We start from the raw sequence: 25665 nt of genomic DNA, 5'->3' as shown, positions 1-25665 counted from the left end.
CGCATCTTAAATACATACAGTTTTCAATTGGCTACTTACACATCAGTAAGGGGGGATGTTTTTTTTCTGTTAATTTTTTCAGGCCCTTTGCCTTTCCCATATAAATGTACATTAGAACTGTATATAAGCATAGATATATGTTGAGGTAAGCCTACTCTTGTACGTAAGAAGAAAATCATGCTTGTCTTAGATATATGGTTATATAGTCTTTATATGTAAATATTTATCTTTCTTTCATACAGATTACAAATGATTTAAATATTTTATTAATGTAACAATACAGACTTCTCTATATTCCTAATATGTTTTCCTTCTGTGTTATTCCAGTAGTGCTGCTTGGCTCATTAGACTCTGTTGTCGAGGGCAGCCTTGATGAGCAGGACAAAGCAACAGCTAAGCTGAAGGCCCTGCTGGGTGTGACTGATAATGAAACGACAGGGATGGGTGAAAGTGAGAAACTAGCTGTTCTCTAAATACATAAGAGCCTGTGACTAGTTGACTTCATTTCTAGGGAAATACATATAATACATAATAATATATATAATAACTATCAACAATAAGACTTTACATTTCATATTTTCTACCTCTTTCTGTTTAAATAATCTGAACTTGCTAATGGTGACACAATGCTAGTAGACTCAGTGAAGTGTGTTTTTAAATAAATACTTTTTAAAAACTGAATGAATGCTGTTGGTACAAAGTATAGCACTGTAGATGAATATTAACTAATTTTCTGTGCCCCCCAGAGTATTCAGTTAAATTTGCCATGTGTAGGAGAATTGAGACTTTGGTTTGGGGCTTTTCCATAATTCTCTCTGTACAGGAAAAAGCTAGCTTACATCCCCCAAATTCTGAAATGTCTAGGACCATACAGACTTCACCAATGGTTGTAAAGGTCTTTAAGACAATGCCTTTCAGACTTTTTTAAAAACAGTGGAACCCTTATCTCCAAATGGAATCTTAGATAGTACTCTATAGATAAAAATTATATTTTATCAGTATAAATGTAAATGTTTACATTCGTGACATTTATTTAAAAAATTAGTGATAACAATTAAAACAGACCACTACTGTTAAAATTGGGAGTTATAGATACTTGTTATATTCTTATATCATCAGACTTACAATATGTTTGTATATTTTGTTTTCGTTGTATATATACAAAAATACTCTTGGTTGATCCCTTAAATAGGTGCAAATAGGAACTTTTCACCTTTCTTTGCAAGTCCCAGTTGACTAGTTTAGTCAACTAAAGCAACCCAGACTCTTAAAGAAAAGATCAATAGAAATGATAAATCACTAGCCAACTCTGAACATCTGCTTGCATTTTATTTTTATTTTGTTTTTTTAAACTTTTTTTTATCAAACTTTAATATGCTTGTAGAAGAATTCATGTATCATCATAGTGCAGATGATGAATTTTCAAATACTGAACACAGCCATGTAACCAGCAACCAGATCATAAAAACAAAACATGATCAAAACCACAAAGTCCACTCAGATCTCTTATTTCCAGTCACTGCCATCCCAAGAATCACCATCTTGATTTATCCACTTCCATTTTAAAATGTAAGTATAAAATTTAATAAATTACAGCGGAAATTTTCCATCAAGACATGTCACTCCTTTACTTGTTATCATCCAATTGAATATTCTGCCATGATGAAAGCATGTGCTGGGCAAGTGCTCCTCAGTCTCACTGCTGGTTAAGTACATGTCATGTATGTGCTGTGACAGTCAGGCCACTTGCACTGTTCTCAGTGAGTAGATATGAGTTCTTGTAAAAGACCAACATAGAGCTACAGATTTTCTAGTCAGTGACCCATTATGGGACACACAGGATGGCCAGAGGAATTTGATTCTGTGATGTGCGTGAAAACAAAGCTGGTGGCCAAGTTACTATGCTGGTGGTCTTCAAAATATTAGTTACATAAAAGGCACATCTGAGTGTGTAGATTAATTTCTATTGCAGTTTTTATGTTTTAAAGTGAAATTCCAGTCAAACATCTGTGGACCCCATGATTTTCTCTGAAAACTATCATTTTGTTAAACTCAATATGAAAACCACAGCTATAGATTATAAGAAAAACTCAGAAATAAAAATGCTATTACTGAATTTGGGAGTTCAAGATTTGCAGATACTAACTACTATGTATAAAATAGATAAACAACAAATTTTTACTGTATAGCACATGGAACAATATTCAATATCTTGTAGTAACCTATAATGAAAGAGAATATGAAAATGAATATATGTATGTATGTGTATGACCAAAACATACTGTAGACCAGAAATTGAAACAACATTGTAAAATGACTATACTTCAATTTTTAAAAGAGTCAAAAAAATGGTTTACTGAAAGAAAAAGTCTATTAAGATGATCTGGGAAGTTATATAATGCTAATTTTTAAAATCTTATTTCTTAAATGTTCTTGATTCTGAAATAATTTGATGAGTCACTTACTAGAAGAGTGTAGAGTATGAGTTTATTGTCTTGTGGCCTTGGATTTATATTCCCAGCTTTGGATTTATATTCCCAGCCTTGCCAGTTGGCAGCTGGGTGACATTGGACAATTAATGCCTCTAAGCCTGTTTCCTCTTCTCTAAAATGAGCCCATGTGATGATCAGCTGAGATAACATTCAGCCTAGTATGTTGCTGAGATTCAACAAGCAGTGCCAGCTGTGTGGTTCTCATTATGTGCATCAACCTCTATTAATAGTACAGATTATGTGAAAGAACATGAAGGCATACATATAAATTCTTGTTGGCTGTGACCTGTTAAATTTACCTAGTATTTCAAAAATACACTTGAAAAATCTTCAGATCAGCATATGAATTTAGTTTAAGACCTGAAAAGATCAGTGGGGTTTTTTTTTTTTTTTTAAACTATTTGTTTTCTGGGATTAAGCAGGCTTGGTTTAGGTGATATGTTGTCAAAGATTATCTTTTTTTTATTAATATTACTCATGAAATTCTTTATGCTTTATTGTCTTTAAAAAGTTGATGACTATAAAATAAGGGCCAGATCTAGCCTTTTGCTTGTTTTCATCTGTCTCACAGGCAGGTGCTGTTTTGTGCTATGGCCATGTGACTGGCGCAGTCACTGAATGTGACAGTACTCTACACATTGGGACCCTTGTCACTGCACAATAGAATTTGACACTTCTCAACTTGTAAGTGGGAAAAAAATAGAAAGCTTTTGACCTGTAATAATATACAAAATAATTAATTACACAGTATCTTCTTTTTCTAATGTAAAAGGCCCTTCTAATGTAAAAGTCAGCCCTTTACTTTTCTCTCTAGAAAATACATGGATAGAGTTAACATACATGACCCTGGGGTTATTTTTAATATCCATTTGGTTAATGACTCAAATTAGGAGAAACATACCTTCCTCCTGCTCCGTTGTCTGAGCAGCCCCTGATGCCTCTCTGCCTTCCATTTCTAATTTCTGACTTTTAGGTCATTTGCTTTTCTGCATGTTTGCTCTGCTGTTGCTTTACGGCAGAACCCCTTCTTTCTGACACCTCTCACCTGTTAAATTAGGTGGAGTGCTCAGTACTGCTGTGCTAGTTACCATTGGGATCATTTATTTTGTGCATACTAAGCGATACTTACACCCCCTGGTATTTCTGTAGAGGAGAAAAAATATATTGTGCCTTTTTCTCTTGTTCATAAAATCAATTCTATCCTTCAGTCAGGCTACTCTGAGTCTGATCAACCATTTAGGGGGCAGGCAAGATCTTTTCCCTAAAGTCCTACTGAATATCCCTGCCACTTAGAGACTCTGCTCTGATGATATACCCTACTTTTTTGTTTTTAGTTTATTTAAGCAACTCTATTCCTTTTTTGGGCATGCTTCAAGTAGCAGTGGTGACCTTGTTACTGAGTCCAAATTCATTCTGCTTGCCACAAAACAGGCCAGTAAATCAGGAGACAAGGTGTTGGGACAAGGAAAAGTGATTTTATTCGGAAAGCCCACAGACTGAGAGGAAGGCCAACTAATATCTTGGAGAACCATCCTTCTCCAGTCAGGATACAGACTCCTTTTATAAGGGGGAAAAAAAAACCCCCACAGGGGAGGGGGTGTGGTTGGTTGTTGCAAACTTCTTGCTGTAGGAATTCTTTGTTCTTGCAGCCATCCATGTGGGTCAGGCCATGGTGTCACTGTAAACCTCCAACAATACAAAGGTTATTCTCTATTTTGCAACTTGCCATCTCTGCATAAGTGCAGAGGTGCTGACAACCTTAAAGGTCAGAGCCCCGAGAATAGGCCCTCCTGTCCATTTCAGGCTAAAGGCAACATTGTTTCACAAAAGGCGCAGAGCTGGCAAGACCAAGCCTGGAAAACAGGGCGCAGTGGTTAAAACTAAAGGAACAGATCCAATGTGGGGTCAGGTTTGTTCTCCTCTGTTACAACCTGAAGCATTAGATGGAAAGATAGCCCATTGTAAGGCATTCTTACACAGTCACATGTAGGAGTTGGCTACATCTTAAGTTTAGAGTTGAAAATAGTCCCTCAGAATTTTATACTATGCAACTCACAGATTGTGTAGAGGAAGAGGAGGCTGTATATACTGTTTTATTTTTAGGTATTAATTATTTAGTCATGGGTATCAGGAGAAAAGGAGATTGCTCACTCTGCTTCTTTTTTTCCACTCTTCTATGACACTTTTATTCTTTTCTCTAACTTCCAAAATTTCACTGTTAGTAATGAAAGGTACAAAATGAGTTAAGGAAAGACATCAAAATCTTAGATCATTATTGTCATTAGGTCCTTTGAATTCTTTTTTCCAGAGTTTGTTTCTTGGTGGGAAGAGGAGGAGTTTAACAGGGATGGAAGAGTGAACAGTGACTTCAGGTTTTCTCTTGTGGATGACTGGGTGAGTAATCATGCCGCGGCTAAAACAGCAGATCCTGGGAGTAGAACTGGCTTTGTTGGGGAATATAATTAATTCATTTGAGGTTGTGTTAGATGTGATTTACTTATAGAATGGTCTGAATGTTTATTTGGAAATTTAATATTCAGAAAAGACTTAAGGACAAAAGACATAGATTTGTAAGTCACATGCATATGGGTAATAATTAAGTGAAGATTCTTGATGAAATTATCCAGTCCTCTTCCCTAAAAAGAGAGCTTTTAAAAAAGAGGGCTAAAGATGGAGTCCTGAGATGAGCAATGTACCATAAAAGATGGAGAAGTATCCATCAGAGTGGTGGGGAGAGGAAGGTGCTGTATGCAAGAAACAGTTCCCAGGGAAAGAGCTGTGTCAGATGTCTCACAGGGTGAAAAAAATTACAACAGTTGAAGAAATTGAAAGGTTGGATTTGGCCACTAGGAAATTACTTTTTTGTTACAGCAGCTTTAACACAGGATATTGGAACACATATTGGATGGCAAAGTTGGAGGATTGAATTTCAGTGGAAGAAACACAGAAGATGAGATACTTGGTGGCATCAGGAGGCAAAGAGAGAGAGAAAGAGAGGCAGAGGAAAGAAAGAATTCTTGCAAAATTGTGTCAGTTTGAGAAATTTAGGAGTAGTTTTATCCAGCGCAGAGATTGGTTACGGATGGTAGGAAGAGACAGTAACTGGTGGAGTGAGATTTTACAATGGCCACATCAGGACACATCTCCACCTGCCGACAGGGGTTACTGAACCCGCCGTGATTTCATGCTCGTGGGCTGTGCCACGTACTAGCAAGGTTTATATTTCACCCTGTCTTTATCACATCATACTGTCCCACAGCCTTGTCCACCATTTCTGGTAGATTAAGGGATGACATTAGTGTTTTATATTTTTGTGTATTTGTGTGGTCATGCTAGAGATTTCATTTATTTCAACAGATGTTTCTTATGGACAGAGCAGCAGTGAAATTGAAGCTCTACATCAGACGTATTGTCATGTAGGCATTTCTTGGGAAGATGCAGATGAACAAGGATCTGAGAGTGATGCAGGGGGAAATACGGAGAGCTCGGTGAAAAAGCATCCTCAAGAAGATGAAGGGTCCTCTAAAAACATCTCTACCATGGAATGTTGTAAAAACTTCTTCCTTTGACACCCTCTCTAAACAGTTTCCAGTGTGGTGTAATTTAAATACAATTTACTGTAGTGATTGTTTCTCTCTCTGAATTTATAGAGTTTGCTTAAATGGAATCTGGGAATCATTGGTTTAACTATAAAGCTAGAGCTAAACATAGGGTAAAATTTCAGTTCCTCCTATAATATATCTTCCCAAGTTAAGAAATCACTTAAGTATTTTCACGTTATTTATGCTTTTCCATGAACATATGCTAAAGTTATTTTTTAAATAGAGAATGGTATTTGGGATCAACTAAATACATATTTAGCGTGTATGTGTGTGTGTGTGTGTGTGTATGTACACCCATACTCATATATTTGATATGTGTAAGGGGGAGGGAGAGAAAATATATAGATATATAATTCAAATACAAATACCTAAGATTTTCTTGTACAAGCAGGTTTACCATGGGATTATTTTATATGCCATTTTATTAACTGTGTCAATCAGAGACAGTGTAATTTTGGTGGTATTAGATATTAAATTAAGCAATTTACATAACATTTTTGGTTGCTATTTTAATTTTCTCCCCTCTTAGATCTGCCAACAGTAGAGGAGCTGATGACCTATCAGAATAGATTCCTTTGGGGTTGGTGGTTTTGATTTACAACCTGTCAGGTAAGAGTTTTTTGGAATGGATTGTGCAGGGTGTTTGTTTATTTCTTTATTGTTTTGTCACTGGAAACTTTTGGCATCATTTGTTCTGTGTAGCCATCCCTAGTGAATGATTAACGGGTAGCTAGTATGAGTCTACCTGTGAGACACTCCTCTCTTCCCTTAATATTAGTCTTTATCAATTACTTTATTAAAATTCTTCTAGTGCTAAAATTTTTTTAAAAAAATAGATGCTAGTAAAAATGTTAGTACCATTAGGTAGGTAATCTTAAAACTTTTCACTGAAAAAATAAAATCTCATCAGCTTTAATAGCTCAGGGACAGTTGATTCAAATGGTGAGAGAGAACACGGATTTTATTCTGTATATGAGTCATCCATTTGCTTCTTTTTAAGCCAGTTAGTTTTGCACTTAGTCACAGAGCAGCCGTCATCTCCTAGGGTGAGTTCTTTGGTCACAGGATAAACAGGCTTTGTGAAAATGTTCTAGCTCCAGTAGCTTTTAATGGAAGCTTGTGGGGCCTTGCTGTCATTCACCAGCACAGGGTACCATGTCACAGTAACCTTGTCATAAGACAAATGTCACATCCATTATCTCATGAGAGCCACACAATAAGTAGGTCAGGCATCTTTATCCCCATCATTCAAGTGAAGAGACTGAGGTGAACCAACTTGGTGGCGGGGCTGTCACAAGAATCAGATGATGACAGCTAACACTTTTACCCCTCGCTTACTGTGGGCTTGATACTGTGCTAGGTTCTTTACATATTAGATTTAATTTACTCTTACAGCAGCCCCATGAGGTATATATATTCCATAGATAAGAAACCTAGGCTTAAAGAGGTTAAATAAATTGCCCACGATCACATAGACATAGCTCAGCGATGCTCTTGGATTGTCAGGTCTTTCATCTCTGTGAAATATTTCTGCGAAAAGCCTGTCATCCATTCTTGTACTATTTGTTCATTTGTGTTTTCAACAGACAAGTTTTTGAGCCCCTCCTTGAACCCTGTGCTCATCATGAAATCCACGTACAGTGATTTCCTGGCCTTGTTTGTACTGAGCGTGTTAGTTGAGAGAAAGGGATGTGCTGTGGCTTATCCTAAACCCTGTCTACTTGACCGCTAAGTCTAGCATTCCTCCCCTGATCTGTGGTGCTAGTTAGTGTTTTTATGGGGCTGACTGGGCTCCCCTATCACTGCTGTTTGGGGCTACACTTGTGTCACTGAAGGGATTTTTCTACACATCTTGTGTCTTTGTTGGCATAACTGACACCATTTTACTAATGTGAATTCTAAATAGAGGTGTTTACATTTGTGTTTAAAAGCTGAAAACAAGTATACTTACATTAAAGGCATAACAATAATTATAGGAATGTCAGTAGTAGGAAGTTGAGTACACATATCCAAAAACTCTTTAGTAAACCATAGGATAATTAATCCTAGCTGCTGTAACAAATAATCCTTAAAATTTTAGTAGTTTAACATCATCAATTATTTATGTCTTGCTCACATCATAATTCCAAGTGTCTCAGTGGAGTTGGGGGTGGGACTCTGCTCCACATAGTCATTTAGGGACCCAGGTGGCTTTCTGTCATCAACACATGGTTTTGAGGTCCTCCTGGCCTCATCAGTCAATAAGGAAAGGAAATAGATGGTTAGCATGTTTCCTTTTAACTGCCTAATCACAGGAGTGTTACCTCCCTTCAGCTCACGTGGTGTTGGTAAGAACCAGCACATCCAGCTAAACTAGGTCCAAAAGGGCTAGGAAGTGTGGTTTGCTCATGTGCCCAGAAAGAAACATAAATGTGTTTGGTAGGCATCTAGCCAGTCTCCACCAGAAACTTCCCTTCTAACAGCCAAATATCCATTCCGCTCTTCCGTGAGCAAAGACCTACTCAGCCCTTCCCCAAAGCAAACAGCCCAGGGTCCCATTCAGAACGGTATCCACCTGGAAGGCCAGGGTTTCCAGGTGAAGCACGTTCTCTTTGTCAGGTTTCAGGGCAGCTCCTCATTGTCTACTAATCAGTGAATTAAAAGGCAAGTTTCATCCTCCCTTCCCCACCCCAATGTGATGGTGAGACTAAGCCTATTCCTATTCAGGAAGGAGAAGAGTGAGGAAGCTACAGCAATCAGCAGTGCAGCTTTGAGATCCACTGAAAGGCCTTATGAAGACCCCCTACCTTCAAGGTGGGCATTTCCCTTAATTAGGCCATTATTCTGCTCTTAAGGAGGAACTACTTTATAAATATATTGTTCCGTGTAGCTCCTGGTTCCAGTGGTCTTGTGTTTCTTCACCACTGGCTTCAACTGAAGTGGGTAACAGGGGAGGGGACGCCCATCATTGAGGATACACTCTTTTCTCCACCTGCTTTCTGCCTGCAGGTAGGTGGTTGTAAGGCTGCCAGACAAGTATCTAGCCTTTTTTTTTTTTTTTTTTTTGTAAGTAGAGTTGTGGTTTCTTTGTCATCTTTGTCATTATAGCTCCTTCAGAAAGTTTTTAAGGCTTCTGACCTATTTGGTTCCAGTCAGTCCCATGTGCTAGTAACTACATTTAAAGAAAATTAGTTTTTGTTGATCGTTGTTGTTGTTGTTGTTTTTCTCAGTTTAATTGCAGCTGTCTGGTTATTATGAGGGACAATAATCTTAAGTTTGAAGATGACACCTCTAATGTGATATTGGCATTGCCAAGGGACTGAGTCACTCTTCAACCAAGAATTCTCATGAAATCTTGCTTTTTCATAGCATTTTTCAGTGCTGAATCTTAATTGTTTGAGTCCAGACACAGAGAGTGAACCTAAGAGGCCCTGAGTTTCTAGACGCTGTTCCCTTGGATTCCTTCTTTAAAGACCAGCCCATTCTGTCTTGAGCTCATCTTTTTCACGTAGTATCTTGTTATCAGTAGCCAGTAGTAGCTGGTACTTAAACACTTCCTGTCCTCTCCTGCCGTTCTCAGACTCTGCTGAGGACCCCAGACTCAGAAGCTAGTCGTCGGTCTTATTAACCACTGTGGGTGACAGCTTAGCAAATGTTTTGTCACTTTTCATAAAATGTGAGTTTTCCCCCTCTCCAGCCTCTAGTGTCAGTTTCCTTGCCACCCAGAACCCGACCACTAAGCCCATGACACGTATTTTAGCTTCTGGTCCCTGTCGCCTCACATTCTAAAGGCCGGAACTGGTGCTGGTCCCATGTAGACTGGAGGTGGAGCGGAGTGCGGTTCAGCTGGTGCGGGGCTCGCATGGGGAGCAGTTAGTGAGCGGCCAGCCGGGTTCTGCCACCATGAAGGAGGGAGGGCGCTTAGGTTTTCTGATGATTCCAGCTACTTCTCACAGTTATTTCTAGCAATTATTGAGAAGCCAATCTACCTTATATGAATTGGTAGCCTCTTAAACTTTTCTTTAATCTTATTTTATAAATTACAAAGTTAAGTCACCTCATTGACCATAATTAAGGTAATTTGAAAATGACAATATCTGTATTTTTGGAGCTCCCATAATATGCTGATGTTCATCCATATTTATAAGATCTCCTTAAAGGATATTTCTCATATTTTAAAAATGCAATGTTCTGAAATGTTACATTGCATTTAAGTGTTTTAAGCCACAGAAATGACTTCATTTAAAAATCCTAGTGATTTTGTTTTAAGATTTTCCTATACTGTGATGAAATTCATGCATTTTAATATTTATATTTTATGCTTCATCGATATAAATTATGGTTGCTTCTTTAGTTTCTACTGGAAATGTATGAAATATTTTTCCTGCCTCAAATGTATGTTGACTTTATAATATGGATAAAAGATATATTACAAAAGGGCCATTTAGAAATTCATTTTTTATTTTTCTTAAACAAGAGCAATCTCAGTCTTGTTTGGTTTGGCTTTCCTTTGAAGTAGTTCTTTGAGTAAACCATGAAATCCCTTACATTATACTGTATTAAAATTATTATCTGAAATTTAAAACAATTATGTGACACCATGTGAATATACTCCAGAATTGTAAGTAATATATTTAACATTAGTGACCTAATTTGAGAGTTAACAGTATTAAATATATTTAATAGTATTATATGTTAATAATATAAATGTTTCCATGTATATCATGTGTAAACATATATAAATAAAACTAATATTTGAGGAGTCATATAGGGTTCATTCTCTGAGTCCTGTTTTGTTTTATAGCTACAAGAAACTGGCTGAGAATAAAGCAACTGAATTTGTTAACACTTTACCTCTTAAGATGAATCCAAATGTTATGTCTCAAGAAACAAAATGTGAACCAATTTTTGGACAAAAATGAGGAGCATATAGTTTTACAAAAGTCACCAAATGAAGGTACAGAAAATAACTGTCCAAGAGTAAATACTGTGGAAGAACAAATAGATAAAATATACCTTGATGTTTTGAAGAAAAAAATACCTGTTGGTCCTTGATTATTACCTCAGGATGACAAAAATACATAAGGTAAGTGTTTATAGTTTATATTGATTGGACATAGTGATCAATGAAGTTACATAAATACTGCTGACAGGTATGTACTTCATGAGCCAGTGGGACTGATTACAGAGTAACCTCCACGTGGATCCTGGGCATCTGTGAGCAGTAGCTGTTACAGCACCCTGTTGTCCCCAGATTTTAAAATGCCACTATAGCATTGGCTTTCTTTTAGAAGCCATTTTTACACTTTAAATTTTTTAAACAAACATAGTCCAGAATTTGAGTAGCATAAGAAAATCGCTTATTCTGGTGCTTTTTATTCAGTCTTATCAGTAGTCTGTGTTTTGCAAAAGGGGGTAAGTTGGCATTTCATATAAATGCTGTTAGCGACTGTTGAGAGACTTATACATCTCTGTTCCTTGTTACTGTGTTCTTGATTTATTCTGTTTTATAGACTCATGACCACAGTATTCCATTTTTATTTTATGGTTTTGATTTATGTGTTTACCATAAACTAACCATAAACTATTTCCAGTTCCTTGTGGAATAAGGCAGGGTGCTAAGCAGTTTTTACCATGAGAAATCTGGAGAAAAAAGATAAAACTTTAAGTCATTTCAACTATGTTCTTCCCCACTCTTCTCCATGTTCATACTTGTAATTACATGTCTTGCTTTCTGGCAAGCCTATTTTGTTTTATTATTTTGCTATTTTTGGTTCTGACTTTGAAGATGTGTTTCAGAGTACTAAAATTCTGATGAATTAGGCTTGGAGAACTTGAACGTTGTGGCTCACCTTCTACAAACTGTTCTTCAGTAAGCACTATGGTTTTGCCATCTGTTAAATCATATTTACAACTGTCACTGATGTTTAAGTACTGAAGAATTTGTACTTGTGCACAGACTCTTAGGTCTCAGATGAGTTCTGGAGAAGCAGGGGCTGGTTGGTACACAGCTACCACACAGGAAGGCCAGAAGTGCCCCTCCTTTATTTAGAGAAAACCCCAGAGTGGATTATATGCATCAGTGAGGAGCTCAGGCTAAGGCAAACCCAGTTCACCATTCAAGACATTTTCTACTCTTGGAAAGAAAACTTCAAAGGACATTATGAAAAGCAAATACTTGAGGTCCATCCCTGCCTCAAATCAAGCCAGGAAAAAAGGTAATTATACACACTTTTCATAATAAAATTCTGTACACATAATGTATTATTTCATTTTCCTTATTCTCTACTTTCCCTGTTTCCTTCTCTCCTTCTGAGAACTTTCCTTATTCATAGAAAAAAAATTAATCTTATGGTGCTACATTCCATCTCTGAAAGACAGATTCAGTTCACTTCAGTTCAGGGGTTTGTCATCATTAATTCTAGGTTTTCCTGAATGAGACCCAGAAAGTATGGGAGGTGAATATAAAATAGGAGAGCCAAACCCCTCCTCATCTGGTTGGCTTTGTAATATCCAAAATGTTTGCCAGAAAAGAGCTATAATTCAGAATGCAATGTACAAATGAAGGTGGATACAGAGAGGAATATCTGGTTGTGAGTTCAGTCTAGTGTTGGAGAGTCCGGATGTTGTATCAGTCACCTGCATGGATTTATAAAGCACCTCTGTTAGTTATTTCCTGGTGGAGTCATCCATCTTGGTGGGAGGAAAGGGTGGTTTCCCAAGTAGGAGCCCATGCCACTATTAATAGGAATAGAAATTCTCAAGTCAGACCAGTGTCTCTGCTGCCTTTAGACTCCAGCGGAGCCGGGAGAGCAGTAGAGCCAGAAGTGATTCATGCTTTCCTTTGTGGTTCAGCCAAATAGACAACTGAGCCCATCCCTGCTGCCTGCTGTGATGGGAGAGCTAGCCTCACTGGGAAACTCACTTCCAGCTTTAAGTGCCTCCCCTGCTTTTCCCTGCAGTGATCCATCCCAGGACCACTTGGACTGTATTAGAATTCTTTCAGCATTGAAGTCTCTTCTCTTCTGTCTGTGTGGCTGTGCGTCTGCTGCAGCAGCCTGTGCATGTCAGATGTAAGGCTCGTCTCTGTCCGTGTGCAGGAGAGCAGCCAGAGCGGTGGCTGTTCTGTGCACAGAGGAATCAGATTCTGTTGCTTAATGCAGCATCCATTCCTCCTGTCCCTAACGTGGGGACCTCAGATCCCTTCCCCTAACAGGCACCTTGTGTTCTCTTACTTTCTCTTCCTTTTCTGTGGAGCACCTGCTTGTGGTGCTGTCATCTGTTCATTGTTGTTAATAACTAACCCTCTACTGGATCTAGTGCTCAATGTTAAGAAAAACACTCGGAACATTTCCCAAATTTTAGAATCATCAAGAGGAGTGTGAAAGTTTTTCATTAATGTTTTAGAAGTAGTCATCCTGTCTGTACCTTTGAGAGCAAGAGAATGAAGTTTTGTTTTTAATATTACTTTATTATATTTATTTTAGACAAACTAACCCCCAACATTTCTGAAGTTTACTTTATCCAAATTCATTCATATAACAAGTGTTTTTAGGCACTGACCTGGGTCTAGGCACTGTTGGATGCCCTCCAGGTACATTGATAAGCAAGGCAGCACCACCTCCCGTCCCCCATCTCATGGAGCTGTCATCTGATGAAGAGGGACAGACACTTAACAATGAGCATACAAATGAGTAAATAATGTTACATGTTAAGGGGAAATAGAAAGCAGAGCAAGAGTGTCAGTGGTGGAGTCCAGCAGGTCACCATTTGAAATAAGATAGAGTTGGCCTTGGTGAGAGAGCCCTTTGAATGCAGACTTGTAGGAGGAATTGGAATTGGCTGTGTGGGTGTGTGGGGGAAGCATATTCCAGAAAAATGAAGCAGTCAATGCAAAAGTCTTGAAGAGGGAGGAATGCCTGGCATTTCGGGGATCAGCATAGAAGCCCACATGGCTGGGGCAGAGTGGGCAGAGAGGGGCGGGGGAGGTGAGGTCGGGCATCACAGGGACAGGCACGGTCGGCTTTTCTAGGGCATTAAGCAGCCTTGGGCTTTCACTCAGTGTGGAAAGGTGAGCGCCTGCGAAGTTGTGAGCATGGGAGTGACTTCACCTGATGTATCTTTAGACAGATTCCTCAGGCTGATGCCATTGGCTGAATGCATTCAAATATAGACCCACACCACAGGGGCACTGGAAGAAGCACAGAGACCAGTTAGAAGGGGATTTGAGGAATCTGGGCTGGGAGTGATGGGGCTCTATCCAGGGTGGTGGCAGTGGTGGTAATGAGAAGCAGTTGGATGGGGATGTATTTAGGAGATAGAGCCGAAAGTCTAAAAGATTGGTTCGGGGTTGTGAGAGAGGCATCGTGGGTGATGGCAGGGTTTATGGCTTGAGCAGCTGGAAGAATGCGGTTCCTCTCCGGCTGGGATGGAGGGGGAGGCAGAGTGGGCTTGGGGGTGGAGGGAGGACCAGGAGTTGAGCTGCTGAGATGCTAACTTTGAGATGCCTGTTCTGTGTGCCAGTGGAGATGGCAAGGAGGCGGTTAGATGGAGGAGTCTGAAGTTGAGAGGGAGGTGTGGACTGTAGGTATCAAGTTTTGTTAAAAATGAATATTTTTGAAGCCGTGGGTTTTTTGTTAATCGAAGTATAATGGATTTACAGTATTGTGTTAGTTTCAGGAGTACAGCAAAGTGAATCAGTTTTTTTGCAGATTATATTCTGTTATAGGTTATTACAAGTCATTGGGTAGAGTTCCCTGTGCTGTACAGTAAATCCTTGTTGCTGAACTGTTTTATGTACAGTAGTTTGTGTCCATTAATCACATACACTTGATTTCTCCTTCCCCCCACCTCCCCTTGTTAACCACAAGTTTCTTTTCTGTCTGTCTTTCTGTTTTCATATATGTTCATTTGTATTATTTTTGAGATTCCCCATGTAAGTGATATATAGTTTTTGTCTTTCTCCATCTGACTTACTTCATTACACATAATATTCTGCTAGACTTGACAAAGATTATCAAGGGAGCATATCTGGAGAGAAAAAGCAAACCAAGGCCTGAGCCCGGGGCGTGCTGACCTAAAGAGGTCAGGAGGGAGACGGGTAACCTGCAAGGACAGAGCAAGGTTGAGGCAACCTGAGCATGTGCACTCCTGAAGCCACGTGGGGAGAGTATACAGAGAGTTGATGTGCTGTGTCCGCTGCTGCTGAGAGACAGAAATGAGGACTGACAGCTGACCTTGGAGTTTAGCAGGAAGGAGGCCGTCAGCATTGGACAAGCAGTTTCCGTGGGCAGGTGGCTGTGAAAGGCAGACTGGGAACAGGAGAAGTGGAATTGGCTACTTCAAGGTATAGACCCCCTGGAGGAAAGGGTGTAAAACTTGGGGGGGGGCAGTATCTGGCAGGAGGGTGGAGTCAGGGAAGCCTTTTGTTTTGCCTTGTTTTGAATTTAATAAGAGAAAACATGGTATGAATGAAGAATAGAATGTGCTTTTTGGAAAGATGCAGTAGCCGGGAAGAAGTGCATGATGAGGGGAGTCGTAGAGCAGAGTCCTCGGGTGGAGGGGCTGTAATGGGGTCCAGGGCACAGTGGGAGGGTTGGCTTCAGGTGGGAACATGGACAGTTCACCTGTGGGAAAGCAGAAAGGAGGAGGGGAGAGGTGGGTGTGGGTACTGGTAGGGGCAGAAGTGGTGAGAGATGGGGGTGATTTCCTCCGGTTGCCTCCACTTCCTCTGAGAAGTAAAACATGCAGTGATGAGGCGGCAGTGAGGATGGGGCCGGGGTCCTGGAGGAGAGCCGGTGTAGGGGAGCTCTCCTGGAGGGCTGGGCTCCCAGCAGCAGGAAGTCTAAGTTGGTGACTGTGAATGTGAGCTGGGACCAGGCAGACAGGAGGGGTGTGTGTGTGCGCGCGCACACAGCCACTTTCTCCCGCATGACCTGCAGGTGTTGGTAGTTGTGTAGCTGGATTTACCAAGAGGAGTGGTTTTTGCCCAATGAGTGCAGCGGACTGAGAGAGGAGCAGGAAGGAGATGCCCATGTGTCTGGGATGTAAGTGGAGTCATGAAGGAAGAAGACACATCGGGGGTGTGGACAGTGTGAGAAACGCAGGATCAACAGAGTGAGTCCCAGGGGCCCGAGCGCTGTGGGCATCCAGGTGCCAGAGGGCACACCTGGTGGGGGGGTAGGACTGCCAGCGAGTAAATGCCTAAGACTGAGATGCAGGCACGGTTGCGTTACTGGTGACAGAAAAAGACCTGGAAAGCCAGTGGGAGAGAGCAGCTGGGGCGGAGAGACGCGCACAGGGAGGGAGTTGAAGGGTCTCTGGTGCACAGTTAGAAATTACTAAGAGTGAAGCCAGATGTCAGGTCACAGTCAATGGAAATGAGGGGTATGGCATAGAGGTTGGTAGGTGAAGGCAACAATATTTTTATGAGCATTTTCCCTGATTTCAAAATTTCATAGTGTTTGCGACTGCCAAAATAAAAACACATCTCTAAAATTCATATTTATTTAAGTACAATGGCAAACTATGATTTTCTGTTTTTGTACTGATCTACTTTTTCTCATTAGAGTCTCTGTTAAATAGGATTTTTTAAAAAAATCTGTCTTTTTGTTGGAAAATTGCCCAGAGTGATTTTAGTTTTATTCCAAAGAACTGGAATTCCTTGGGGGTGGTTGTTACTTTTGACAGGCTGGGTGTCAGAGAAGCAGCCTCTGAGTCGGAGGTGAGTGTACAGAAAGTCTAGAGACTGTGCTTGGAGTCAGCACTGATTCTGAGGGAGCAGCCCCTCGTGGCTGGGGCTGACGCAGTTCGAAGGCTTCTCTTTCTCAAGTAACCAGGGAGCCTGGGCCAGTTAAATCAGAGCTGGTGCACCTGTGCCAGGAACCAGAGCCCCCCTTCTTTCCTGCTGCAAAACCCCTAGTTTTGACTTTAGTCTTCCTTGTCACAAGACGGCTGCACAATCTCCAGCCCTGTCAGGAGGAAGAGGGTGAAAGGTAAAAGGTGCACACCCGTTAACTCAGCAGCTTAATCAGAGAAGTAGTCGCTGTCCTGGAAGCCCCGTGTTGGAAATTTTTGCTTTCATCTTACTGGTCAGAACTTTGATCCTGTGCCCCTGCCCCCTGCTCCATCCCAGGTGCATGGAGTCCAGGGAGAGGGGTGTTTTTAACTGGCACATTGCTGCCCGGGGCAAAATTTTAGTGTGGAGGAAGAAGAGGTTGTCAGCTAGCAGTGTCTGCCATGTGGTGATTTTGCTTTTTATTCTAAGTTAATTTTCTTTGACTGTTGACACTTGTATTTTTATTTTTAGATTAGTATGTTTATTGTCACAAAAGGAATAGTTGCTCATTATTTAAATTCAAAAATACAGAAAAGTAAAAAGGAAGCAATAATTTAGCCAGAAAAAGCTGGTGCCATAGTGGGTGAGCCTCACCCCATGCCTCTCATTTGTGTGTCCTTCTGCAGATGGAAGGAAGCAGGGGTGAGAGCTGGAAGGAAGGAGACAGGCAGGCATATGGGCAAATAAAAATGGACAAAACATTTTATAAGAACAGATCACACTTTATCAGTTCTTTTAAATAAAACATTAGGTTTCATTTTACTTAAATCTGTAAGAAGAAAAAGAAACTTCATCTTGAGAAATGTCACATCCCAAAAGGTCCCTTCAAGAACATAGATTATGAAAACCCCTGAAAGGCTGCCAAAACCTTATTGTTATTTTTAACTCTTTTTTCCAGTTTTATACATGATCAATTTTCCCTTCTATTAAATATGTAGTGAAACTCTTACATCCCCTACTTGCATGACTCCTACCCATTTTTGTTGGTTTTATTTTTAATAAGTATGTTATTTATAACCTTACTTTATATACTATATATGTCATATCATATTATATATACTTACATATGATTGTATTATTTATAATCAATATATTTATTATATTCTCTCCAGCAGCTATAATTCCCTTAAGCATTTGAAAGTGGATCTTGGTTCTGGTTATTACAGAGCCAGAATGCTTTTCACCAGTCCATTAGCCATTGTTCCTCCATTCTGGAATTATTTTGATTGCCTTATAATTTGACTGAATTTTTTGAAGTCATTTTTTTTAAGAAGGGCTCAGAAGTCTCAAGTTCTGCAGTGTTTTCATGTTTGAATTTTATATCTAAGCAACTTTTCTTTCCTGTATAAAAGGAAAAGATACTGTCCATGTACTATTACTGGAAATAACAACTTAGGTCAAAATGAAGAACTCAGGAAGGGAGAATTGTGGTGTGAAAGCACTGGCTGCAGCTGGAGCAAGAACCCCCTGCCACACTCCTGGCCGCCGAGTCCTGGGGAGAATCACAGTGGTGGCAGGTCTGACCCCGTCCCTGGCCACATTAATGGGCCTCCAGTGACTTGGAGGGATTAATGGCCTGATTTTACAATGACCCAAACAGATACTTTATGAGTGCTTTAAGAGGTTTCTACAGAAAATCTTCTACATCAAACTATCCAATTAAATGTGATTACTACTCTATAAGGAAAACCTGGAAAAGATTTGAAGGAAATCTTGGGGTGAAGTACTTTTGGGGACTTGGTTCTTCTTTTGACTTTTCTGTAGTTTCCAAATTTTTAAGAACCATTTATATCACTTTTAATGAAAAAAGTAAACTTTGCATTTAAGAAGTTAACATCCTAGTCGGGAGGTGGCAGCCCTGGCAGCGGCGGGGGTGGGGGGGGCCTGAGCGTGGGGGGAGTGGAATGAGGCGGCGGCTGCGGGCCGCGGCTGAGCCGAGCAGCGGAGAAGCGGCTCCCCCTCGCTGCTTCCCTTGGTCGAGCCGGGGGCGTGCGCGCGGCTGTCCGGAGCGGGCTCCCCACCTTCGACTCCCGCCACCCGCACCGCACCCCCAACGGGGCCTGAAGGATGATGACGCTCAAGTCGAACAGACCCGCACCGGTGACGGCGCCGGCTACAAGAAGCGGGCCGCGTGCCTGTGCTTCCAGCGACAGAAGGAGGGGGTGCTACTCGTGAGCAGTAGTCGCCATCCAGACCAATGGATTGTCCCTGGAGGAGGCACGGAGCCAGAGCAGGAGCCGAGGGTGGCAGCAGTCCGTGAAGTCTGTGAGGAGGCTGCAGTAAAAGGGACATTGGGAAGATTAGTTGGAAGTTCTGAGAACGAGGAGAGAAAGCATAGAACGCACGTCTGTGTGCTCGCTGTCACGGAAGTGCTGGAAGACTGGGAATACCCAGCGCTGGAAGGAAGAGGGAGTGGTTTAAAACAGAGGCTGCCGTCAGAGTGCTGCAGTGTCACAGACCCGTGCCGGCGTCGTATCTTGAAACGTTGAGGCAAGGCTGCTCAGCCAACAGTGGCACCCCGGTTGCGGCCACCACATACTCAGTTTCTGCTCAGAGCTCGATGCCAGGCATCAGATGATGGAAGACTTCCTGTAAGAGAAACGGAAATTGGAAACTAGACTGAAGCGCAGGGCTTCCCTCTCAGCCTTGCTCTTTTCACCTCCCCTCACAGGCCTCCTCTTTCAAATAAGGCAAGGTGGGCAGCAGAGAAAGGGCTCATTGATAATGCTGCTGTTTGGTGTTACGTGATGGGGCTTTTTTTTTTTTTTTTCTTTTTCTTTTTCTTTTTTGATTGAGCAGGCGGGGCTTGGGTATGTAATTTGTAAGTACGTTTGTGCATCATCTGTCTCTCCCTTTCCACACCCCTACAAGACTCTGAAGAGGCAAACAGCCTTTCCTCTGCCTTGGATTCTGAAGTGTTCCTGTTTGTCTCATCCCAGTCCTGGCCAGATATTTTTCTTTGATTTTTAATTGTTTTTATTAAAAGATACCAATATGAGATGAAATCTTTCAAGAACTTGTCCTATAATGTGTGTTAAGTCCAGTAGGTTGGTCACTTTTACTGCAGGACACATTTATCTACACATTATATACTGGGTATATAATATGTAAATAAATGACTTTTAGAAGAGGAATTTACCTGCTTAATTTTTCAAGGTTTTTTTTTTTTTTTGTTGTTGTTGTTTAAATTTGGAGTGTTTCTCAAGTGGAGAACCTCACAATTTACTTTTTTGTTTTTGATGCTAGTGGCTAGGTAAGTTTCCCTGTCCTCTCTCTTTTCCCCAGTCATTGACTCTAGTTATGTAGGGTATGGGAAGAGCTTATTAGCAACCTTCATCGTGCTCCCAGGACTCATGGCCTTCTCTTCTCGAAGCTGTGTTTCCATGCCAAGAAAGAAACAGGAAGAAACATATTTTCTTTTTTATTACCAAGCCAGGAGCAAATGGCCTCAGCTCAGATCTGGAGAAACAGTGATAGAAATGGAATGCCTCCCTACGTGTTGACAATAGGGATTTGAACTGGATTCTTGGGATTATTATCTAAAAGACTGGAGCATTGAGCTCTGTTTCTGTCCTGCTGGTTTGGAATTTTTTCCATAATGCTACTTACCGCTGACAGCAGCCTCTTTGTGCATACATGCCTTACACCGTGCTGAACTGGATATTGTTATTGTACTCGGAAGCATCCAGCTGTACTTGCCAAGTGCAGCTGTACAGTCCTTTCCTCTCTCTGGGTAACCATGTTAAGTTCCTGAAAAGTACACAGGAGGAAAATTCAGGTATTTGCTTGTCTTTGTGATGGTACATTATTTGTAATTGCACCATGGAGCATTCTCAGAAATACTAAATTTGTCTCCCACTGGGATGTGGAAGGTCCATCTTCCACTGAGAAGTGGTATGGAAGAATGCTTAATCATTTACTAGAACAGCTACGTAATGCATTGGCCCACTGCAAACTGTCTTGTTGGTTTTTGATACAGATTTGACGCTGGCTTCATTTGCCAGTTGTGTAGTTTAGTTGGGAAGTAAGCAGAAAAGGGTCTTGAGACAGGAGGGGGAGGGTGGGGAGGGGGGCAGCACTGATCAGTCCCTGGCTTGGGACAGGAGTTTGTTGCTATACTCTTACTGGCATCTCCTTTGTCAAAGCATAGCCAAGATGTGCAATTAAAATTGTAGTTCCCTTTATTTAAAAATTCTAATAAATACTCCAACTTTGAAAAAAAATGTTAACATCCTGAAGAAATTATATTAAAAATGTAAAATTTTAATTCTTCACTTACCTTAAAGGCAGTCAGGGAAACGTTCACTGGGGGTCAGTTCAGGACCTGCAGGGTTTGAATACGGGCCTCTGGATCTCTTCTAAGGATTTCCCTTAAACTTTCTTTTAGTCTTATTAACTGAATAATTTATTGGCCTTAGAACTATTTCTGCTGCTTGGGGATTTATGAGGTAACTTAAAAGACAAAACTTTGACCAAAATATACATGAATAACATTTTTTTCTAAAGTAATGTATGATATCACAGTGTTAGAGCAGGATTATCATTTTTTAAATCAAACTTAATCTAGTTGTTATATTTTCTGTGCAATTTATATTATTCCAGTGATACTATACCTTGATATACTTTATATAGAAAAATGTGCTTTAAAGCCCACTTAATCTGAACTAGAATGCTTCATAAAGCTATCAGCTGCTCTTGGATTCCTCTTTTAGATACTTTGTTATTGCTGTGAACATTTAAAAGAGTAATTTATTTAAAGTGACGAAACCTGAAATTATCCAGATCCACATTCTCCTCATGTATTTAGCTCCATGTGTCATTGGACATGAGCCTTGGGTCAGTTGGCCTCCGTGTCAGATGGAGTAGAGGCCGGTCCCGGGAAGGGGTCCCGTGTGCAGGGCCCTGTGTGCAGGGGGACAGCTGTGTGAGGGCTCTTGTTATGCACCAGCCTGTTGTGAGATCCTCACTTGTCTTAGCGCTCCCGTTGTATTAGTGCTTCTTGTTACATAATTGCCGAATGCACATTCAGCGTAGTTTGTATTTGTGGTGCTTTTAACCATTGTTTATAACATTTAGGAATATCTGGAGCAGCTCTCACCAAGCCCGCAGCTCTAGCTTCCCACAGGGAAAGCTGCGTGGCTACCCAAGAAGTCTGATGGCCCCTCAGAAACTGATGCCTGTGTTCAGTTTCCGAATGTAGGTGTTGGATTTCACAGTAATATTCACAATGGCTGTACGGTCTATAAGTATATGTAGAAATTAAATAATAATGAAATATATGAAATTTCTTCTGCACTGGGTGATACTGCACTCACTCACTCTTAATGAACATTTATTGGTTTTTCTTGTGTAGTAGAACTTTGTTAACCGTGTCATTTTCATTCTTTGTGGTTTTTTTCCCTAACCCACTGTGTTCAAATCTAATATACAACTCTACATACTGAAGTAATGCTTTTCCTTAAAAGGGTTCTTCAGGATATGGTGGTGGGAACAAGGAAGCAGAACTGACTATGTTTGAAAGAGCTCAGGAAGCAGAGGGAAAGTGGAGCTGGGGGCACAGGCCCTCGGGGAGAGGATTACAGTCACATTCTCAGAAAAAAGATTGAGAGCTTTGGAAGATAAGATGGAGGAACTACAGAGACAGCAGGAGAAGGAACTTTTCCAACTGAGTCAAGACAATTATATTCTTCGAGCCAAAGGACTAGACACATTGTCCTACTTTTCCTTTTATTTATGGAAAAAGAACTACTACTCTCCGCTAAATGCACTGTCACCCTCTGTCCCTGTGGCTGTTTGACTTGATGCATTTGCTGTCAGTGACTTGGTTCCCGAGAGTGCCTCCCAACAGAAGAGCCTAAATCGAACCCCTGGGGGAAAATCAGAATTTAAATTGGCTCATTTTGATCATTCTCTTGTTAGCAGTCCTTTTTGAAAATAAATCCCTTAGTTCACGGTGACCTTCAAGGAAGAAAGAGTTTCAGAAAGATTGCTGTAGAAGGGCTAAGTTCAGAGAATGACACTGTGTAGCATTTCTGAGTTAATGCCACCATCAGAACCATCAGCACAAAACATCCTGTAACGAATTAACCATCACTGGTGTTAAGCTAATTCCAGTGTGGTTGTAAGACAATTCTAGGTCTGTGCACCTTGTGTTTTCTTTTATTCTTTCTCACTTCATCACTTCATTTTCCAAATAAAACAATTTCTGCATTTTCTCAATGAAGTAGCTTTGAAGAATCAAACAAAAATCAAAGGTGGTTGCATTTTGAGGAAACATCGGATCCTGTCACTGAAGAAAAAGCAAAGCAAATCCAAAAAGAAATAGGAACAAGAGACACTTCTTCAGGGATGTCAACAGGCATGGTTCTTCAGCACGTAATAGGTTTGCTATGAGATCTTTTGGTTTTGAAAATAAGGCAGTTAAAAATATTTGTGTGCATTTAATAGGTAATGGGAATTCTGGCAATATGAGGAAGTAATCATTTGACTGGTCTGCACATTTGTCATGGGCAGAATTAAAATGGTTAAGAGCATAGGTTCTGGATGGTTCTTGGCTTCACTACCTGCTGTGCAGCCTTGGGCAAATCACATCCCCCCTCTGAGCCAGTTTTCCCATCTGTGAAATGGGAATGAGACTGACAGTACCTGTCTCATAAGAATGGTTGTGAAATTAAGATAAGACAGGGCCTCTGTCTCCTGGAGCCCTGCAGCAAACGCAGGCTGATTCTGCCCCTTGCCTGCCTGCTGGGGGGAGCCCCCCTTCCCTAGTTGGAGTTAAAAGAATGTGGGTTAAGGGGGTTTTCACTGGTGTAGTGAGCCAGGGGCCCAGAGAGGCCCACGCCCCGCATGGGGAACCAGGCTTCTGAGGGTGTGGGGACTACACCCTGGCTCTCCCTGAGGGTCATGGGGCCTTTGTCACCTGCTGGTCAGGGCTCGGCTGGGCCGGCGGGGTCTTCCATGGGCTCAGAGAACAGAGGCCCAGGTGGGCTTTTTTTGGCTACCCTTGTTTTCTCTTGCTTTACACTTAAAAGCCACTTGTGTGAAATTAATGCCACATTAGGAAGTATATATATTTAAATCATAAAAAAAGACAGTACAGACCAACTTGAGTGCCCTCCACACAGTAACCAGTTAATGCTTGTTGCCTGTGACTAATTTTATAGCCATGTTCCCTTAGAAACTGTCCTATTTTTCTTTCATTTTCTGTAATGTTTTTCAGTAGACAATATTGGCTAGTTTTGATATTATATTCAGAAATATGAATCTGAAATCAATTGCCAATGCCCTGAGATTGAAAAAAATTTGACTTAAAATTGGGAGAAAATGTACGTGTCATGTAGAAGTCAGATGTTTCTTCTGTGTGATGGCATCTTGGTGACACTGACCTGACAGGCAGGCAGGACAGGTTTGGTGATATCCAGCATGAACTTTACCTTCATTTCCTCCCCACCACTCCCCCTTTTTATTAATTCCCTCCCCTTTCTGTCTCATTATCTTTTTCTCCTTTGACAGTAGTAGCCTAAGCCTAGAGCCTGCCAGTAAGAAGCATTTTCACTCCAGGGACGCCCAGAGAAAGTGTTAACTGCATCAGAGATGACAGCATTTACTGCAAATTGGATAGCACTGATTTTGCAGGACACATGGCCCTAGAGTTAGTGAGAGCCGTCCAGACCCTTTTCCTGCTGTTCTGTGCTTGCTGCGTGGAGCATGCCCTTTAAGGAACAGACCTGTGAGTATGCCAGCCACCCCTCACACACACACAGAACACAAGACTTGTATGGCAACATATGTACATATTTTTCTGGGTTTCAAGGATTCTGTAGAATTAAGCACAGACTATCTGCCAGGCATTAGGCCAGGAGTGGTGAGACAGTTCAGAGTTTAATTAGATTTCCAAAGGTCCTTGGTTTTCATCAGATTCTTAATCTTAAAGAGGTTAATAAGCCAGGGCATCTAAGCATAGATTGCCACTGATCTCACTGTCTGAGCCCCTCTTTAGCTCAAGCCAGGTGCTGAGCTGGGTCTAGGCTTTATTCTGCCTCGTCCTGATCTTCCAGAAACACCGAGTCTCTACCTCCTTGCTTACAGAGAGCTCCAGAAAGAAGCCTGGCTACCCACTGTGGCTCCATCCAGTTACCTCACCACAGAAAGTTGGGCAAAAAAAAAAAAAAAAAAAAAAAACAGAAAAAAAGAAGGTGCAAATGTCACCAAGTCCAAACTCATTCTGCTCACTGCACAACAAGCCAGTAAATTAGGAGACAGGGTCTTGGGGCAAGGAACAGCGACTTTATTTAGAAAGCCATTCAGAAAGCCGGCAGACCAAGAAGATGGCCGACTAAAGTCCTGGAGAACCACCTCCCCCAAGTCAGAATTCAGGCTCCTTTCCTACTTGCTTGGCTGTTGCAAACTTTTTGGCATAGGAATTCTTTGTTCTTGGAATCCTGTGTTCTTGCAGCTGACCATGTAGGTCAGATCATGGTGCCCCTGTAAACCTCCAACAAAAGAAATGCTATTTTGTATTCTGCAACTTGTTATCTTTATATGAATGGAAATGTGTTAATGTCCTTAAAGGTCAGAGCCTTGAGAATAGGCTCTCCTGTGTATTTCAGGCTATTGGCAACACTGTTTCACAAAAGGTGCAGAGCTAACAAGTCTGAGCCTAGAAAAGAGAGCACAGGGTTAAAGTCAAAGGAACAGATCTAATATGGAGTTGGGTTTGTTCTTTTCTATCACACAAACAGCCCCCCCCAGCCTT

The 25665-nt window shown here is 41.0% G+C and overlaps 2 pseudogenes; both read left to right on the top strand.

The window, feature by feature from the left end:
* The window catches only part of LOC116151682 (centrosomal protein of 162 kDa-like), a 30820-nt pseudogene that overhangs the window by 4703 nt on the left and 452 nt on the right, over positions 1-25665 (top strand).
* Positions 18927-20063, top strand: LOC135319717 (diphosphoinositol polyphosphate phosphohydrolase 1-like; annotated as a pseudogene).

This window comes from Camelus dromedarius, chromosome 31 (assembly GCF_036321535.1).
Source record: "Camelus dromedarius isolate mCamDro1 chromosome 31, mCamDro1.pat, whole genome shotgun sequence".
Lineage (NCBI taxonomy): Eukaryota > Metazoa > Chordata > Mammalia > Artiodactyla > Camelidae > Camelus > Camelus dromedarius.
Note: the sequence above shows the minus strand (reverse complement) of the source record. Positions and strands in the feature narration are given on the sequence as shown.